Source organism: Pristiophorus japonicus, chromosome 11 (assembly GCF_044704955.1).
Source record: "Pristiophorus japonicus isolate sPriJap1 chromosome 11, sPriJap1.hap1, whole genome shotgun sequence".
In the NCBI taxonomy this organism is placed as follows: Eukaryota; Metazoa; Chordata; class Chondrichthyes; family Pristiophoridae; genus Pristiophorus; species Pristiophorus japonicus.
This window is the reverse complement of record NC_091987.1, coordinates 59,110,242-59,131,525: the sequence shown is the minus strand read 5'-3', so window position 1 is coordinate 59,131,525 and position 21,284 is coordinate 59,110,242. Positions and strand designations below refer to the sequence as shown.

Here is a 21,284-nt window from a genome sequence, read left to right as displayed (position 1 = left end):
AAAACAGTCAGACCCAGGTCAGACCTGGCGCTCGGGGCAGAAGTGCAGTGCATAAAAGATTTGGAGAAGGAAGGCTGCGTTTTACACAATGAAGTTTTATGTGAGTTTATAGTTTGTTTTAAAGGATATTTAAGGACATTTAAAAAATGGGGGCTATACTATATCAGCCATTATTCCTGTCTGCTTTGCTATGCAGCGTCGAGCTGGAAGAAGGCTCATTGATGAGCATTTTGAGCGTAATTGAAGAGCTCGCACTGGTATGGGGAGGAGGCCTTATTCCCCACGAATTTACAGGCAACAGCACTCATACCTGCAGCTCTCTGAGGCACAGTGCGTTAGAAGGCTGTGCTTCCGAAAAGAGGTGGTCACAGAGATATGACACCTCATAAAGGCAAACCTACAGCCTACCATCGGCAACAGGACTGCACTGCAGGTGAAGGTGACTGCAGCATTTGCCTTCTATGCCTCCGGCTCCTTTCAGGCATCAGTGGGGGACATTGGCTCCATCTTGCAGTACGCTACACATCGCTGCATTCACTAGGTGACTATTGCACTGTATGCACACAGGATGAACTTCATTAAGTTCCCAATGACCAAGGAGGCACAGAATGAGAGGGCTGTAAGTTTCGGACAAATTGCTGGCTTCCCCAAGATTCAGGGTGCCATTGACTGTACGCACATCGCCCTGCGAGCACCTTTACTCAATCCAGAGGTTTACCGAAACCGAAAGGGATTCCACTCCATAAACGTACAGATTGTCTGCGACCATACTCAGCGCATCATGGCAGTCAATGCCCAATATCTAGGGAGCTTTCATTTTGCGTGAGAGCAGAGTCTCATGTCTGTTCGAGCGTCAGCCACAAGGGCAGAGCTGGATGCTGGGGGAAAAAGGTTATGGCCTCGCCAACTGGCTCATGACCTCCCCTCCGGAACCCTCAGACACAAGCCGAGCATCGCTATAATGATAGCCATATAGCCACACGCAACATAATCGAAAAGACAATAGGAGTGCTCAAACAGGGTTTCAGATGCCTGGACCACTCTGGAGGCTGCCTGCAATACTCCCCTCAGCAGGTCTCTGACTTCATTGTGGTGTGCTGCATGCTAAATCATCATCATAGGCAGTCCCTCGGAATCGAGGAAGACTCATGCTACTCAACTTAGGCATCAAGAGGGAACAGGATTTGCCACTGAGGACTGCAGGACCACCTCAGGAGAGGGGAGGAGGAGGAGGAGGAGGAAGAGGAGCCTGGCGAGGAGCCCATGCCACCATCACCACCCCCACCACAGGGGAGGCCTCGTGGAGCTTTCGCCACTGCAAAAGCCTTACGTCAGCAGCTCATAATTCAATGCTCATAACTGACCGTTGTCTGGCCACTCTATTCCACCAAGTTGACTATTCCCCCTCATATTCTGCAAATGAGACACTACACAGGAATGGTTAAGGTGAACCAAATAATTTATTAAGCATACAGTAACTTGAATAAGATTTATTAAACATTTCAAAACTGGAATCAAATTTATTAAACATTATTGTGAATTGGGAAACTTTTAAAACTTTTACAAAATAGCAACAACAAAACAGCAACAAAACAACCTCTGCACTGAATGTCTTTTACCTCCGGCCCCTCCTCCAACCGCCCCCCCCCCCCAACCCCCTCCCTCGCATCATGACCCTACCCAAGTTGGCACCAAGAGTTTGTGCAGCAATGCGCCAGAGTCCTGCTGTATTAGTGGGAGACGCCATGTGTGGATCCCCTGGAGAAGCTTGGGGTATGGAAGGCCGGCTTCTGAGTGGTGAGCTTCTTGCTCGGCCTTACCACTCACAGGTGCTGTGGGTCTGGGTGTGAACTAGGGACAGTAGTCTCAAAGATGGAGACCATCAATTGCACGTGGGCATTGATACCCTCGGAGGTTTCATGGCTCGCACCAACAATCTGCGACCCGAGCTCCATCATGTTCGCGGATAGTGCCGCAATACTTGCGGGAATCCTACCCAATACCTCTAGGAGCTGTCGGGTGAGCTGGATGCTCTCCCTGGACAGTCCCACCATGTCCAGGTGTGCAACTGCCTGTCTGTCAGCAGACCGGCTTTGCCAATTCACCCTCCGGAGAGACGGCATACGGGATGCAACCCCAGTAGTGCGTTGCTGCATACCACTTGTACTCAGATGACTCAAAGCCCGAGAATGTTTGTTCCTCGGACGAGTTGCTGGCCGGCGCAAAAAGAGGTGGCGAGTGCACTGGCCTCCACCACCCCCCATAATTGGTTGATTGGTATGCTCCTCTCGTGGAAGTTCCTCGTCCTCGGCCTCGCCCTCGTCTCCCTCCTCCAGCCCCATATGACGAGCTGAGGTGGAGGCTTCCATTGGAGGATGTGCCGCATGCGACTCCTCATCTGGAGATAGAAAACAACAGACAAGTGGTTAGCAGCAGGGGAGGGGGGCAGGATGATGTGAGTAAGGTCACATAGCACAGGCTCATTTGAAGAACTGCTGCTACTCCATGATGTGTAGTCCAGACACACTGCATCACATTGCCCAACCCAAGTCCACCAGACATTACATCACATTGCCTGAACCCTAGTCCAGAGACAGTACATCACATTGTCCCAACCCAGCCCGGGGATTTTGCAGGACTTACCCTCACTATCGAATGGGGGGTCGGCACCTCCATGGGCAGCTGCCCTCCCTGAGGCACCGATCAGACCGGTCATTCGCTCCTCCAGGTCTGTCAGAGGCATGATTCTCGGTGGACCGACGCCTGTCCGTCGCTGCTCCTGGCGGTTGTGGGACATCTTTCCCTGCAAAGATGACAATGGGAATGGTTACCAGAGGGCCCATCTGCTCTTATGACACATACAGATAGCTATCAAAGCACTTATACCATACTGTGTGTATTTAATACAGTCCTCTGTTTAATGGCCCTGGAAATTGCACGTTGCTCATGAGGAAGACATCGAAGTGCAGAAACATCTTTTAAGATCCCAGAAAGCAGTCTTAACAATGTGTAATGATCATTTATGGCAAATAAGGTGCAACACTAAGCCTACCTATACCAACAGGTGTCAATTTATAATTTAAGTAATGAAGGAGTGCATCAATAAAAATATTACTTACTCTGACAATCCTGCTATGGTCATTCAACCTCTTGTGGCACTGGGTGTGGGTCCTTCTGACGTCGTCAATACAAGACACCTCCTCAGCGATGCTGGTCCAAATATGCCGAAAAACTGCTGGGAGGGGTTTACTTGCACCCCTTCTATTTAAATAGCCCCATCTCCTCTTCACAGCAGTGACAAGGGCCTCGTTGGCCTCATTCAGAAACTTCCTTGCTTTCTGCCTGCTCCCATCTCCTTCCATTGTGACTGCAATCTAAAATCCTGCCCTGGGTGTACAGCGCATGCGTGGGCGCTCCCCGACAGCTGACCAGAAGCGCGGGAAGAAGATAAAAATGGGAGAAAAGATTGAAAAAAAAATTTGCGTATGTGCAGAAGGTCTGTTTTTTTTGTATATATGATATTGTAGCAAGACTTCCTTACCCTTATACTCCAACCCCTTTGCAATAAAGGCCAACACGGCATTTGCCTTCCTTATTGCTTGCTGTACCTGCATGCTAGCTTTGTATTTTTTACACGAGGACACCCAATTCTCTCTGAACACCAACATTTAAAAGTTTCTCACCATTTAAAAAATATTCTGTTTTTGTATTCTTCCTACCAAAGTGAATAACCTCACATTTCCCTACATTATACTCCATCTGCCACCTTACTGCCCACTCCATTAGTCTATCTATATCCCTTTGCAGACGCTTTGTGTTCTTCTCACAGCTTACTGTCCCACCTAGCTTTGTATCGTCAGCATACTTCGATACATGACACTTGGTCCTTTCATCTAGGTCCTTGCAGCACCCCACTAGTTATAGCCGGCCAACCTGAAAAAGACCTGTTTATCCCTACTTTCTGTTTTCTGTCCATTAACCAATCCCCCATCTATGCTAATACATCATCTCCAAATCCCATGAGCCGATATTTTGTGTAATAACCTTTTATGTGGCACCTTATCGAATGACCTTTTGGTAATCCAAATATACCACATCCACTGGTTCCCCTTTACCTACCCTGTTAATTACATCCTCAAAAAACTCTAAGAAATTTGTCAAATGCGATTTCCCTTTCATAAAACCATGTTGATTCTGCCTGATCATGTTATGATTTTCTAAATGACCTGATACCACTTCCTTAATAATGGATTCCAGCATTTTCCCGATGATTTATGTCAAGCTAACTGGCCTGTAGTTCGCTGTTTTCTCTCTCCCTCCTTTCTTGAATAGCAGTATTACATTTGCTACCTTCCAATCTGCTGGTACCATTCTAGAATCTAGGGATTCTAGCATTAAATTTCATGGGATGTGGAAATTGTGACCACAGATCAGAGATGCAAGAATATTCTGGTATTCATCATTTCATTCTTTTAAACCAGTGCCGGGAGGTAAACCTTTTAAAATAACTGACTTGGAAGAAAATTCCATAAAAGGCCAACAATAAAAAATCTAAAACAATAGGATGTTTACATATAATGGCCCAAAGTTTCCACATGATTTGCTCCTGATTTTTAGGAGCAACTGGTGGAGAACGGAATATCTTAGAAATCGCAATACTCCACATTTAAGTTTTCTGCAGTTCTAGTCAGGTAGAACAGTTTCACTTTTGAACAGAATTTTTTTTTCAAAAGGGGGCGTGTCCGGCCACTGACGCCTGATTTGAAAGTTTCCACAGTGAAAACGTACTCCAAACTAACTTAGAATGGAGCAAGTGAAGATTTTTGTACGCTTGAAAAAACCTTGTCTACACATTAAAAAATCAGGCGCAGGTTACAAATTAGGCGTCCGGGAACGAGGTGGGGGGGGGGGAGGGGGGGGGGAAGGGAAGTCATTAAATTCTACAATAAATCCTTAGTTATACTTATACAAATATTATACAAATAAATCCAACCTGAATAAAAATTTACAAGCAAAGAAAAGATTAAATAAACCATGTTCCTACCTGTGTGAAAGTGCTTCAGGCAGGCCTTTCAGGCAGCGGTTTGCCGTCGGGACCGACCGACGGCAGGGGGAGGGAGGGAGAAAGCTGCAAGAAGCCTCAGTGCTTGAGGCAGCCGTTTGCCGTCGGGACCAACTGACGGCAGGGGGAGAAAGCTGCAAGAAGCCTCAGTGCTGATCATGGAAGGGCAATGTGGTTTTATTAAAAAATGTTAAAAATTGAACAGCTACAAATAATTTGCATAGTCTCAAACAAGTGCATGTGTCCCGTTTATGACGGTCTATCTTTAATTACAGAATGAGTGGTGGAGATTGAAACGGTAACGAGTTGTAAAGGCTGAATTAAAATGCACAGTTGCTGCAGTAACACTGGTTAAAGAGCCAACATTAATTCAGCAGGTGATTTATTCAGCAGTGCTGCTAAAAGCACTCCCTCACACACAGAAATATCAAGAAAATTTAAATGCAAGCCTTTGCAAGGGTTCAATAAACAAATTTTCACTTTTTCTGCAGCACTTTTTAAAATGGCCGAGTGCCAATGTTTACTTCAGACTGCGCGTGCGCGAACGCTTCAACGCGCACGCGCAGGGTTGCCGGCACCAAAAAAACTCATTTAAATTGTACCCGCCCCCTCCTACTTACAAAATCGGCGCGAGTGGTAGGCTCCGCCCCCTGTGCACCGCGCCAAGCAGACACTGAGCTCCAAGGAGCTCGAGAATACCGCGTTTTTTTTCAGGCGCCGTTTTCGGCGTGAAAAACAGGCGCCCAGCTCTGAGGGGCGCCTTTTTCGCCGCGTGTGGAAACTTGGGGCCAAAAAGCCTAATGCTTTATTCCACACATGAATGGTAATCAGAGATAAAGCCATCTCTGACCATTTCCTTGTATCACTCTCGGCCCACATTCCCCTTCCCCAATCCAAACCTACTTCCTTCTGCATCCGCCCCTGGAAAAAACTCTCTTCAAATTCTATTACAACTACACTTATCAATTCCAATCTGTCCAACCTTTGGCCCTCTTGTAACAATGACATTTCTGCAGCCACCGATCTGCTCAACCACAACCTCACTACCACCTGTGATGCCTGAGTACCTAATAAAATAATTACTCTCTCCCACCCTGGCCGTTCCCCCGGTACAGCCCTCATCTTCGCTCCCTCAAGTCTAAAGGGCGCAGACTTGAACGGATGTGACGGACAACTGGTTTCGCCATTCACCGCCAGATCTGGCTGGAACACATAAAACACTATCGGTTCCTACCTTGTCTACAAAAACTGCTCACTATTCCAGGATCATTCAATTACAAAAATAACCCCAGACTACTATTCTCTACCGCTAACTGTCTCCTTAAACCCCTCTCACCTGTCTCCAGCACACTCATCTCCGACAACAAGTGTGAGGAGCTCATGGACTTCTTTGTCTCAAAGATTGAGACCGTGATCAGCTGCCTCTGAGAGTTCCCTTCCTTCACCTAGCCCACAGGGCCAAACTTCATCAGACTTAGCCCTAAACTCATATCTTTTTCTAGTTTATCTTTGACCTCCCCTCTTAATCTCTCTAAACTCGTCTTGTCCATGAGACCCACTTCCTGCTCTCTTCACTCTATTCCCACTAAACTGCTGACCACCCAACTTTTGGCTCCCATGTTAGCTGACATTGTTAACGGTTCTCTCTCCTCAGGTACTGTTCCCCTCTCCTTAAAATCTGCTGTCATCACCCTTCTCCTCAAAAAACCAACCCTTGACATCCCACTTTGCTGGCTAGCTATCACTCCATCTCCAACCTCCCTTTCCTGTCCAAAGTATTTGAACGTGTTGTAGCCTCCCAAATCCGTTACCATCTTTCCATGAATTCAATGTTTGAATCCCTTCAATCTGGTTTTCGCCCCTGCCACAGTACTGAAACTGCTCTCATCAAAGTCACAAATGATATCCTTTGTGACTGTGACAAAGGTACACTATCTCTCCTCGTCCTTCTGGACCTGTCTGCAGCCTTTGACACAGTTGACCACTCCATCCTCCTCCAATGCCTCTCCACCAATGTCCAGCTCGGGGGGACTGCACTCGCTTGGTTCCATTCTTATCTATCTAATCGTAGCCAGAAAATCTCCAGCAATGGCTTCTCTTCCCACTCCCACATCATTACCTCTGGTGTCCCCCAAGGATCTGTCCTTGGTCCCCTCTTATTTCTCATCTATATGCTGCCCCTTGGCGATATCATCCGAAAACACGGAGTCAGTCATGTACACTGACAACACCCAGCTCTACCTCTCCACCACTTCTCTCGACCCCTGCTTGGTATCTAAATTGTCAGTACTGGATGAGCAGACATTTTCTCTAATTAAATATTGGACGACCGAAGCCATTATCTTTGGTCCCTGCCACAAACTGTGTTCCCTAACCACTGATTCCATTCGTTTCCCTAGCATCAATCTGAGGGTGAACAAAACTGTTCGCAACCTAGGTGTCATATTTGACCCTGAAATAAGTTTCCATGCCTTTGTTACCTCTAGACTTGACTCCTCTAACTCACACCTGGCTGGCCTCCCACAATCCACAGTATGTAAACTTGAAGTCATCCAAAACTCAGCAGCCTGTGTACTAACCCGCACCAAGTCAAGATCACCCATCACCCCTGTGCTTTCTGACCTACATTGGCTCCCAGTTAAACAACGCCTTGATTTCAAAATTCTCATCCTTGTTTACAAATCACTCCATGGCCTTGCCCCTCCCTGTCGCTGTAATCTTTTTCAGCCTCAAAACCCCACAAGGTGTCTACACTCCTCAAATTCTGGCCTCTTGAACATCCCTCATGATAACTGCTTAACCAGCGGTGGACGTGCCTTCAGCTGCTTGGGCCCTAAGCTCTGGAACTCACTCCTTAAACCTCTCCACCTCACTACCTCTCTTTCCTCCTTTAAGACGCTCCTTAAAACCTACCTCTTTAAACAAACTTTTAGTCATCTGACTTAATTTCTTCTTTTGTGGCTCGTTGTCAAATTTATCTGTTTGTCTTGTAGCACTGTTGTGAAGCGCCTTGGGATGTTGTATTACGTTAAAGGCGCTATGTAAATAAAAGTTATTATTATTAATAATCATAACATGGCAGGACATTAGTTACAGGAATATTTCACATCACTGAAAGCAAAATCACATTAGTTGGTCTCCACACAATGAGTATCAAAATCTTGTAGTGTGCATAACATGTACTAAGCATTAAATGGATGTTTTTTTCACAATCAGAATATTCCACCCCCAAATTTCCGGGTCACAATTCAAAGGTACTAGCAGGAAGCAAGCAGCCTGTGTAATAAGTTACCAAACATACAAGGTGTACAGATTTAATCCAGTTTCACAGATAACAAAATACAATTACAAATGACACCAGCTACAATATTGTTAAAACAAGTAAGGATGCCCCATCAAGTGTCAAACACTCACTCACCCTCTTTTGTTAAATTTTGCCCAAGTTCGAATGCAACTGTGGAAAAATATGTTTCAGCCCAGGAGAAGGAAAAACTGCACGGGTTAGTCCAAAAAGATTTTATATCTATAGGCTGATTAGAAAGGCACAGCTGGTCAGAGAAGAGATCTGCAATGTAAGCCATCCCACCCTCCCTGGAGGAGGAGGACATCAGTAGGAGAACCTCAAAAGGAATACAGAAGTGTACTGGGGATTGTTTTCTCCCTCCTAAGGAATCTGTTTTGTTGTTCCATATATAACTTAAACCGGGTGGGGGGCGGGGGGGGGGAAGGGGGGGGTGCGGCGGAAGTATTGATTCTTCATATCTAGTGAAAGTTTATGGAGGTCTTTGCAATATATTTTTATTTCTACTGCCAGTTGACCACATGCACCCCAACTCTGCGAGAATGGCAAAATTAGGGCTCTGTCCTCAAAGTACGCTTCGCACAAAGATCTTCCAATCCCCGTGTTGAGAACTTTGGGTTTTCCAACATTCAATTCAAATCAACGAAGTATAAGAACATAAGAAATAGGAACAGGAATAGGCCATACGGCCCCTTGAGCCTGCTCCGCCATTCACTAAGATCATGGCTGATCTGATCATGGACTCAGCTCCACTTCCCCACCCACTCCCCATAAGCCCTTATCACTCAAGAAACTGTTTATTTTTCTCTTAAATTTATTCAATGTCCCAGCTTTCACAGCTCTCCAACGCAGCTAATTCCACAGATTTACAACCGTCTGAGAGAAGAAATTCCTCCTCATCTCTGTTTTAAATGGACGGCCCCTTATTCTAAGATCATGTCCTCTAGTTCTAGTCTCCACCATGAGTGGAAACATCCTCTCTGCATCAACCTTGTCAAGCCCCCTCATAATCTTATACGTTTCGATAAGATCAGCTCTCATCCTTCTGAATTCCAATGAGTAGTGGCCCAACCTACTCAACCTTTCCTCATAAGTCAACCCCCTCATCCCCGGAATCAATCTAGTGAACCTTCTCTGAACTGCCTCCAAAGCAAGTATATCCTTTTGTAAATATGGAAACCAAAATTGCACGCAGTATTCCAGGTGTGGCCTCACCAATACCTTGTAAAGCTGTAGCAAGACTTCCCTACTTTTATACCCCATCCCCTTTGCAATAAAGGCCAAGATACCATTGGCCTTCCTGATCACCTGCTGTACCTGCATACTATCCTTTTGTGTTTCATGCACAAGTACCCCCAGGTCCTGCTGTACTGCAGCACTTTGCAATCTTTCTCCATTTAAATAATAACTTGCTCTTTGATTTTTTTTCTGCCAAAGTGCATGACCTCATACTTTCCGAAATTATACTCCATCTGCCAAATTTTTGTCCATTCACTTAGCCTGTCTATGTCTTTTTGCAGATTTTTTGTGTCCTTCTCACACATTGCTTTTCCTCCCATCTTTCTATCGTCAGCAAACTTGGCTACGTTACACTCAGTCCCTTCTTCCAAGTCGTTAATATAGATTGTAAATAGTTGGGGTCCCAGTACTGATCCCTGCGGCACCCCACTAGTTACTGGTTGCCAACCAGAGAATGAACTATTTATCCCAACTCTCTGTCTCTCCTCTATCCATGCTAATATATTACCCCAAACCCCATGAACTTTTATCTTGTGCAGTAACCTTTTATGTGGCACCTTGTCAAATGCCTTCTGGAAGTCCAAATACACCACATCCACTGGTTCCCCTTTATCCACCCTGTTCGTTACATCCTCAGAGAACTCCAGCAATTTGTCAAACATGACTTCCCCTTCATAATTCCAGGCTGACTCTGCCTGACTGAATTTTGCTTATCCAAATGTCCTGCTACTGCTTCTTTAATAATGGACTCCAACATTTTCCCAATCACAGATGTTAGGCTAACTGGTCTATAGTTTCCTGCTTTTTGTCTGCCTCCTTTTTTAAATAGGGGCGTTACATTTGCAGTTTTCCAATATGCTGGGACCTCCCCAAAATCCAGGGAAATTTGGTAAATTACAACCAATGCATCCACAATCCCTGCTGCTACTTCTCTTAACACCCTAGGATGCAAGCCTATATAGTTAAGGGGTATAGTTGAGAATCCCTATGCAAACTGCTGTTGCGTCAACTAGCTGTCAGAGCAGCCAAGCAAAATGCAGAATTCTCACAGACAGCAAACAAGGAAATGAGTAACTTCTTAAAATTCTAACTTTTAAAATTTGTTAGAGAGAGCAAAAAAGATTGGGGAAGAGGCAAACCTGAAATAAAGATGGACAAACTTTAAAAACATTTTTTTTTTAAGTTTCTTAAAATTTTTACATTTTGATTAAAATGGACAAATTTCACACTACACAAAATTAAAATGAGTTTTTTATGCCCTTAACATATGTTTAGCAGTCAATACGCTGTTAAAATCTCAGTTACACCTAATCCATTTGGATCTAACATTTAGAGGGGCATTTAACAGCGTACTTGCTGCAGAAGAGCCGATGTTTGTCAGTTTCCCTGATTTGGGTGATTACACTGATTGCCCACCATGTTGCACAGCACAACCAGTGTCAGAGCTGTCAATGATAGACCACAACTTCAGGATTTCCACATGAGCCTGCGCCAAATCCCTAAGTGGTGGTCAGTTTCAAAGATAGAATGACAGGCCCCAAGTTTCCACATGATTTGCTCCTGATTTTTAGGAGCAACTGGTGTAGAATGGAGTATCTTAGAAATCGGAATTCTCGACATTTAGTTTGCTCCAGTTCTAGTCAGTCAGTTTCACTTTGGAACAGAATTTTTTTTTCAAAAGGGGGCGTGTCCGGCCACTTACGCCTGATTTCAAAGTTTCGTGAGTGAAAACTTACTCCAAACTAACTTAGAATGGAGTAAGAGAAGATTTTTGTACGCTCGAAAAAACCTTGTCTACACTTTAGAAAATCAGGCGTAGGTTACAAATTAGGCATAGGGAACGAGGTGGAGGGGAGGGGGGGAAGGGAAGTCATTAAATTATACAATAAATCCTTAGTTATACTTATACAAATATTATACAAATAAATCCAACCTGAATAAAAATTTATAAGCAAAGAAAAGATTAAATAAACCATGTTCCTACCTGTGTGAAAGTGCTTCAGGCAGGCCTTTCATGTTGGAGACAGGCAGCGGTGTGGCGTCAGTGTCTCGACAGCAGCAAGCTTCAAGCTGAGCTGCAGTGCTTGAGGCAGGCCTTCATTCTCTTCGTGGCTGGCCGCGAAGAAGCAGCATCGGACGAACCCGAGGCCATTCGGCCATGAGATATCAGCGGCGTCAGTGGCTGGCCGGCAGCCAAAGAATCAACGCAGGACACACGCAGCTCATTAAGGTTCTTGAGGCCATTCGGCCACGCTTTAGGGGCGGCGTCAGTGGCTGGCCGGCAGCCAAAGAATCAGCAGCGGACGGAAGTGAGGCCATTCGGCCATAGGATATCAGCGGCCTCAGTGGCTGGCCGGCAGCCGAAGATACAGCAGCAGCCTTCGAGCTGTGAGGGGGACTGAGGCCATTTGGACAGGGAGAGGCAGCCACATCGACAGTATTATATTTAAATTTGCAGAATGGGTGCTGCATTGTCAACACCACGTATTATTGCAAAGTTGAATTGGCACTTTTATTTCTCCAAACACACAGTCCTTAATTTGCATGCACCAATGCAGCACCGGTTCTGCAAGTTTAGCAGCGAAAAGCTGAACTCACTGATTTCAGCAGGTGATTTATTCAGCAGTGCTGCTAAAAGCACTCCCTCACACACAGAAATATCAAAAAAAATTAAATTACAAGCCTTTGCAGGGGTCCAAGAAAAAAATCTTCACTTTTTCTGCAGTATTTTTAAAAATGGCCGAGTGCCAATGTTTGTGTGAGACTGCGCGAACGCTGCAACGCGTAGGCGCAGGGTTGCCGGCACCACGAAGGCTAATTTAAATTGTACCCGCCCCCTGCTACTTAGAAAATCGGCGCGAGCGTTAGGCTCCGCCCCCTGCTGCGAAGAGCGCGCCGCGCCAAGCAGACGTCGAGCTCCAAGGAGCTTGAGAATATCGGACTTTTTTTTAGGCGCAGTTTTCGGCGCGAAAAACAGGCACCCAGCTCGGAGGTGCGCCGTTTTCGCCGCGGGACGAAACTTGGGCCACAGTGAGCATTGCCAGTTCGCTGTCATCCCGAACCCAAATTCCAATGTAAGCAGAACCACAAAGTCTGGCAGTTCACAGCAAGTTGCATCAAGTATTTCAGCTGCCCAAGCATGAGAACAGATATCAGCAGCCCAGAGAAAGTATTTGGCAAGTTTGAGGAAGATGCAATTGGTGATTTAAAACTCAGAAGTGAGAAGTGGAAGAGACAGGAGAGGAATTAGAAAGATCCAGCCAGGCTGAGTGGCTCAACATATATCTATTGCATGGGCAAAGGACTAGTATCTTACCCGATCTGCTTTCGGACATAAATTAATGCAGGAGCAGAAGGCATTTTCCACATCCTTGACTCTGTCATAAACAGCTTACAGCAGCTGGCGGAGGATATGCAACAGTGCTCCTTCAAATCATGCAGTCACACAGGGGACTTACACAAATGAACAGTGGCATGGAATAAGTGGCATCTTCACGGCCATCTGCAGAGGAGTCCCAAAGCACAGAATTTTCAAGTGCTGTGACTGATGCCATTCAGACCATGGCTACCCACTTACAAGAATCTATCTCTGATGGATTTAACAAACTATGCAATCAGCTGAAGAGCATTCAGTAGACACAGTGAAGGCCATGAGTCCCGATAACATCCCGCTGTAGTGTTGAGAACTTGTATATCAGAACTAGCCACTCTCATAGCCAAGCTATTCCAGCTATGACACTGGCATTTACTCAACAATGTGGCAGATTGCCCAGTTATGGCCTATCCATAAAAAATATGACCCCTCGAACCAGGGCAATTACTGCCCTATTAGCCTCCTCCCAATCATCAGTAAAATGAGTCATCAATAATGCCATCAAGTAACACCAACTCATCAATAATCTTCTCACCGACATGCACTTTGGGTTCTGCCAAAATCATTTAGTTTCCGACCTCGTCAGTGCCTTCATCAGATAAGGACACAAGAGTTGAATATCAAAGGAGAGAGGAGAGTAGCTGTCCAAGACATCAAAGAAGCATTTAACCAAATATGGCACCAAGTAGCCATGGCAAAAGTGCAGTCAAAGGGGAACCATAAAAAGATCATATGTGCTATAATGTGTGGATTTCGTTGAAAAAACAAAGTTGCTCAGTGGCAGGATGTGACCATTATAAAAGAAGCTCTCAATCACAGAGATTTGCATCAATCACCCTGCTTTCATATTGGTTCCCTCCAGGTTGCTCTTATCTTTTTTTTAAACTTTGGTTGGACTTGTTATGTTCCGAATAACTCCACAAGACTGTATATTGTAAGCTCAAACTGTTGTGACCTTGGTCTATTTAATGTAACTCCAAACTGAGGAAGCAGCATGCTGCACTGCCTTTTATACTTGCTTGTCCAGGGTGTGCAGGTGACCCTTGGATCTCCCACAGGTGCACCCCCTGGTGGCAAGTCTTACACATTGGTAATGTTTACATACATAACAGGACTATACAGCAACAGCCTGCCTGAATGATCCAAACAGTATAATTGTTACTTCAGCAACCCAATCACATAGAAACATAGAAAACAGGTGCAGGAGTAGGCCATTCAGCCCTTCGAGCTTGTAAGATCATGGCTGGTCATTCACCTCAGTACCCCTTTCCCGCTTTCTCTCCATACCCCTTGATCCCTTTAGCCATAAGGGCCATATCCAACTCCCTCTTGAATATATCTAACGAACTGGCATCAACAACTCGTTGCGGAAGAGAATTCCACAGGTTAACAACTCTCTGAGTGAAGAAGTTTCTCCTCATCTCGGTCCTAAATGGCTTATCCCTTATCCTTCGACTGTGACACCTGTTTCTGGACTCCCCCAACATCGGGAACATTCTTCCTGCATCTAACCTGTCCAGTCCCGTCAGAATTTTATATGTTTCTAGGAGATCCCCTCTCATTTTTCTAAACTCCAGTGAATACAGGCCCAGTCGATCCAGTCTCTCTTCATATGTCAGTCCTGCCATTTTGGGAATCAGTCTGGTGAACCTTCGCTGCACTCCCTCAATAGCAAAAACGTCCTTCCTCAGATTAGGAGACCAAAACTGAACACAATATTCCAGGTGAGGCCTCACCAAAGCATTGCACAGCTGCAGCAAGACCTCCCTGCTCCTATACTCAAATCCCCTAGCTATGAAGGCCAACATGCCATTTGCCTTCTTCACCGCCTGCTGCACCTGCATGCTAACCTTCAATGACTGATGTACCATGACACCCAGGTCTCGTTGCACCTCCCCTTTTCCTAATTGCCGCCATTCAGATAATATTCTGCCTTCGTGTTTTTGCCACCAAAGTGGATAACCTCACATTTATCCACATTATACTGCATCTGCCATGCATTTTCCCACTCACCTAACCTGTCCAAGTCACCCTGCAGCCTCTTAGCATTTTCTTCACAGCTCACACCGCCACCCAGCTTAGTGTCATCTGCAAACTTGGAGATATTACACTCAATTCCTTCATCTAAATCAATGATGTATATTGTAAATAGCTGGAGTCCCAGCACTGAGCCCTGCAGCACCCCACTAGTCACTGCCTGCCATTCTGAAAAGGACCCGTTTATCCTGACTCTCTGCTTCCTGTCTGCCAACTAGTTCTCTATCCACGTCAATACATTACCCCCAATGTGCTTTAATTTTGCACACCAATCTCTTGTGTGGGACCTTGTCAAAAGCCTTTTGAAAGTCCAAATACACCACATCCACTGGTTCTCCCTTGTCCACTCTACTAGTTACATCCTCAAAAAATTCTAGAAGATTTGTCATGCATTATTTCCCTTTCATAAATCCATGCTGACTTGAACTGATCCTGTCACTGCTTTCCAAATGCGCTGCTATTTCATTTTTAATAATTGATTCCAACATTTTCCCCACTACTGATGTCAGGCTAACCGGTCTACAATTGATCGTTTTCTCTCTCCCTCCTTTTTTAAAAAGTGGGGTTACATTAGCTACCCTCCAGTTCATAGGAACTGATCCAGAGTCGATAGACTGTTGGAAAATGACCACCAATGCATCCACTATTTCTAGGGCCACTTCCTTAAGTGCTCTGGGATGCAGACTATCAAGCCCTGGGGATTTATCGACCTTCAATCCCATCGATTTCCCTAACACAATTTCCTGACTAATAAAGATTTCCTTCAGTTCCTCCATCTCGCTAGACCCTCATTCCCCTAGTATTTCTGGAAGTTTATTTGTGTCTTCCTTCGTGAAGACAGAACCAAAGTATTTGTTCTGCCATTTCTTTGTTCCCCGTTATAAATTCACCTGATTCTGACTGCAAGGGACCTACGTTTGTCTTCACTAATCTTTTTCTCTTCACATATCTATAAAAGCTTTTGCAGTCAGTTTTTATGTTCCCTGCAAGCTTACTCTCATACTCAATTTTCCCCATCTTAATTAAACCCTTTGTCCTCCTCTGCTGAATTCTAAATTTCTCCCAGTCCTCAGGTTTGCTGCTTTTTCTGGCCAATTTATATGCCTCTTCCTTGGATTTAACACTATCCCTAATTTCCCTTGTTAGCCACGGTTGAGCCACCTTCCCCGTTTTATTTTTACTCCAGACAGGGATGTACAATTGTTGAAGTTCATCCATGTGCTCTTTAAATGTTTGCCATTGCCTATCCACTGTTCACCCTTTAAGTATCATTCGCCAGTCTATTCTAGCCAATTCATATCATTGACGTTACCATTCCTTAAGTTCAGGATCCTAGCCTCTGAATTAACTATGTCACTCCCCATCTTAATAAAGAATTCTACCATATTATGATCACTCTTCCCCAAGGGGCCTCGCACAAGATTGCTAATTAGTCCTTTCTCGTTACGCATCACCCAGTCTAGGACGGCCAGCCCTCTAGTTGGTTCCACAACATATTGGTCTAGAAAACCATCCCTAATGCACTCCAGGAAATCCTCCTCCACCATACTGCTACCAGTTTGGTTAGCCCAATCTATATGTAGATTAAAGTCGCCCATGATAACTGCTGTACTTTTATTGCACGCATCCCTAATTTCTTCTTTGATGCTGTTCCCAACCTCACTACTACTGTTTGGTGGTTTGTTTTGCTGGTCTGTACACAACTCCCACTAGCGTTTTCTGCCCTTTGGTATTCCGCAGCTCTACCCATACAGATTCCACATCATCCAAGCTAATGTCCTTCCTGACTATTGCGTTCATTTCTTCTCTAACCTGCAACGCCACCCCACCTCCTTTTCCTTTCTGTCTATCCTTCCTGAATGTTGAATACCCCTAGATGTTGAGTTCCCAGCCTTGGTCACACTGGAGCCATGTCTCCGTAATCTCAATTATATCACATTCGTTAATAGCTGACTGCGCAGTTAATTCGTCCACCTTATTACGCACTCCACAGCAGCTCAGGTGCTGGCATGGGTCTCACTGTACCAGCACTCTGCTGCTGTGTGGGGGCTTCTAATCGGGGTCATCTGCTATAGCTGCAAACAGTAGTCCTGGTCTCCCAAATAATGGAGGCATGGTGGACTGCAGCAGGATAAAAGCATCATGATTGCTCCTTGGATAATAGGCATTAATGTGCAGCATTTAATTTCTATGGTCAAAAACCACCTGAACATTTATGGAGCGATATCCCTTGCTATTCATGCATACATTAGGACTGACACTTGAAGCCCCGATGACCATATAGATTCCGTCAATAACGCTTGGGATTATTGGGAAGGTTGTTAGCCAGCAAAAGTTTTGTGGCCTCTGCAGTGTTGGAGTCTCCTTTGCATTGGAAAAATGATAAAGGTGTTTCCTCTGGCAAACATAGCATCCATCACATGTTATACAGGTATGCACTGCAGACTGGCTTATCTGGCAAATGATGCCACTGTGACCATCACAGCTACAGGAAGAACTACCCTAGTCCTTGAAACTCTATGAGTCAGGCTGCAGAGGAAGGAAGTTTGGTCACAGCTTTGGCAGTGACAGGTATCTACCCATATACCCAGGTCGGAGTGCTGTGGTTCATAAAGACAGATCCTTGGGTATTGACAGGAGTGAACATATAGTTTAAGGTAAAAACTGGAACCACACAGGAGGTCAATCAGTATCTGTGGAGAGAACCGATAGTCCGATAGTCTTCTGTGCTTTTGATTCTGATATCCGGCATCTGCAGTATTTTACTTATTACTTAAATGGCATGAATTTGTCCTCATCAAACTCATGCAGCACATAGGAATACTTCAAATTTGTTAGTTACAACTCGTAATGGAGCAGCAATGGCAAAGATTACACAAAAGTGTTGATTAGCAAACTGAAGACTTTTGCAAAAAGGCAGAAATGCATATGCTAAAAATTCTGAGAGATGTTAAATTCAGTGGTAGGTAACTGCTCACCGTCAAAAACTAAATAAAAAAGAAACCTTGTTTTAAAGATTAAGCTAAGGCAGGCCAGGTATGTTGAGCTGCAATGTGCCCATTTTATATGGGTGAGGTAGATTGCAAAATTCAGCACGTGACCTTATTTTAATAATAAGTCAATTCAAAGTAGGGTTCTGCATGCTGCAGCGCTGCCTTCTTTGGCTTACAAAGATCACACCTTGCAAAACTTATCACACTACAAATCAGGCGCATGAGATCAGGGGCCCAAAGTCATGACCTTTGCCCTCCACAAGCACTGCCGGCGGAGCTGCATAAAATCGGAGCTTATATCTCACAGATGTAAAGCCGTAAGGAAATTATACTCAAATGTTACAAACATAAACATTCTAATAACTGTATTTTTTATTTAGTTTTAAAAGGAAATGATTATTTAACAGGTCTTTGCTGGCAGGAACATGAGAATTAAGCAACGTTTCACTTAAACTGTTTGAACACGAGCTTGCTGATATTGAAAAAGGATTTTTTATAATTCCTGCTTCTTGGTCTGCTTACACTTTTATTCAATGTTATAAATATGGCAACTGATTTCTTCAGCACTATTATCTTTGATTAAATTTGTTAATACAGTAATTTAGTATGCACGGTATTGGAAAAAGTAGATGTTAAACAACAATCTTTTAATCTTATTTAAGTTCCGGCATAAGTCAGTCTTTCCTCCTGTCCTGTGTTCTTTCACATCCTTAAATATGACCAATGAAGGGGATAAACAAATCTTCTTTTAACCAGTGAAAGTAAAATGAATATTTAAATGTATTATTTCCCGAAGAGTACAACAAAACAGCTCGCCATCATTTCAAAAGAATGTGGTCTTCCATGAACTTTTCTGACCTACTGGGCACCAAAACAGACACAGGAGCAGTCAAGGTTAGAAGGAGTAAATTAAATCAAGAAAAAAAAAATCACTGATTAACCAAGAGCCATCACACAGGTAAACTGTAAACTGTGTTGACCTGGTATGCTGATAAACATATTGCTCTTGTGCTATCTAATGCATTTTCTGATGTTATAGCTCAGGTGACAATTGAATTCATTTTTAACATTGTATTCTACAACATTAGCACATTTTTTCCACTGGAATAAACTCTATTTTCATAAGTTTATGTGCATGAATTTTTTAAGTCCATTATGTTAGATTTTTCGCACTTTAAATAATATTTATGAGCAAGGTCAGTCAGTTATAATGGAAGCCATGTATAAAATGTCAATACTCCCCCATTCTTTTCTCCTTAGGTACATCACTAGATTTTCGGCCTCCAAACTTCCTCCTGTAGACAGGACAACAGGAGTTCTGAACTTTTCCATCATCATATTTAGTTAATGGGGACTACTGGGGGGCGGGGTGGGGTGGTGGGGGCGGGGGGGGAGGATAAGAATGAGAAGAAAGAGAGGTATTTTAAAAAGCCTTTTTTGGGATCTCAAGACCTGCCAAGAACAACGCTGGCTGTTAAGAAATGCACAAGACAACCTAATATGACTTCTCTGCTGCTTTTCTGCTGATGCATCGCAATGTCCCTCCTCTTCACTGAAAGGGGCGGGGTGCTGCGAGGCCTAGCGAGGCCTTTGTGGCGGGCGGGCCGGGCTTCCTGTCGGCTGACAATTAAATCAAAATGATGGCCGTGGCGTTACGCCCTCCCTTTTAAGGGCGGCCACAGCACCCAGCCGCCGGCAGCTTCGGGGGCACTGACCAGCGGCAACCACGGGTGCAAAAGGGGTCGGCGCAGGGCAGTAATGGGTCGGCGTGCCAGGTGGGGCAGGAAAGACAGGGTGCGGCAGAAACCTGGTCCGGTGGCAGTTGTGGACGGGTCATACCCGATGCCTACCCCCGGGCGAAAATGCCTTTAAAAGGGGGCAATTTTGGCCTCTAAATGTTTAGCGAACAGAAAAATGGAGAACTACCTCTTCTAAACATAAATTAAAGTCAGAGAGCTTTACAAAATGTTCTGGATCCATTAGTCTCCTGAATGCTTTGCAAACCCGGTTTGACACCACACTGAATCTACATGTCAAACAGTGTAAAACCAAAATCGTGGGAGGCTAGCCCTTCCAGGGAGTCTCATAAGAACATAAGAAATAGGAGCACGAGTAGGTCATTTGGCCCCTCGAGCCCGCTGTGCCATTCAATAAGGTAATGGCTGATCTGATCTTGGCCTCAACTCCACTTCACTGCCCACTCTTCTTAACCCTGGACTCCCTTATCATTCAAAAATCTGTCTATCTCCACCTTAAATATATTCAGTGATCCAGCCTCCACAGCTCTATGGGGTAGAGAATTCCAAAGATTCACCACCCTCTGAGAGAAGAAATTCTTTCGCATTTCCATTTTAAATGGGCGATTCCTCTCTGCATCTACCTTGTCAAGCCTCTCAGAATCTTATACATTTCAATAAGATCAACTCTCATTCTTCTAAACTCCAATGAGTATAGGCCCAACCTGCTCAACCTTTCTTCATAAGACAACCCCTTCATCTGAGGAATCAACCTAGTGAACCTCCAATGCAAGTAAGTCTTTCCTTAAATAAGGAGACCAAAACTGTATGCAGTACTCCAGGTGTGGTCTCACCAACGCCCTGTACAGTTGATCTCACTCCACTTCACTATGATATTAGGCCAGCTTATTGTCAATGTGAAGCTGAAATTCACCATTAACAGATGCAATTCTATTTGGTGTAACTGGTTCTGCCAGTTTTTCTTCCACTGTCAAACAGCGTTTCAGATACAATGCATGCAATGTTAATGTATCTTGTTTCATAGAGGAGCAACTCTATATTTCAGACAGAATAAAGCAGCATACACATATGTCCAAACTATTGTCTACATAACTTCTATATATAATGAGCAAATCTTGTAGCTGCAATATTTATCTAGAAAGTAGGGCCCCAAGTTTCCACATGATTTGCTCCTGATTTTTAGGAGCAACTGGTGTAGAACGGAGTATCTTAGAAATCGGAATTCTCGACATTTAGTTTGCTCTAGTTCTAGTCAGTTAGAACAGTTTCACTTTGGAACAGAATTTTTTTTCAAAAGGGGGCGTGTCCGGCCACTTACGCCTGATTTCAAAGTTTCGTGACTGAAAACTTACTCCAAACTAACTTAGAATGGAGTAAGTGAAGATTTTTGTACGCTCGAAAAAACCTTGTCTACACTTTAGAAAATCAGGCGTAGGTTACAAATTAGGCGTAGGGAACGAGGAGGGGGGGATGGGAAGTCATTAAATTCTACAATCAATCCTTAGTTATACTTATACAAATA

At 44.4% G+C, this 21,284-nt stretch overlaps 1 protein-coding gene across 2 annotated transcripts in view; it reads right to left on the bottom strand.

Annotated features, from left to right (window-relative positions):
• The window catches only part of LOC139276035 (cyclic AMP receptor-like protein A), a 458,883-nt gene that overhangs the window by 138,220 nt on the left and 299,379 nt on the right, over nt 1-21,284 (bottom strand). The gene's annotated exons all lie outside the window — the stretch shown is intronic.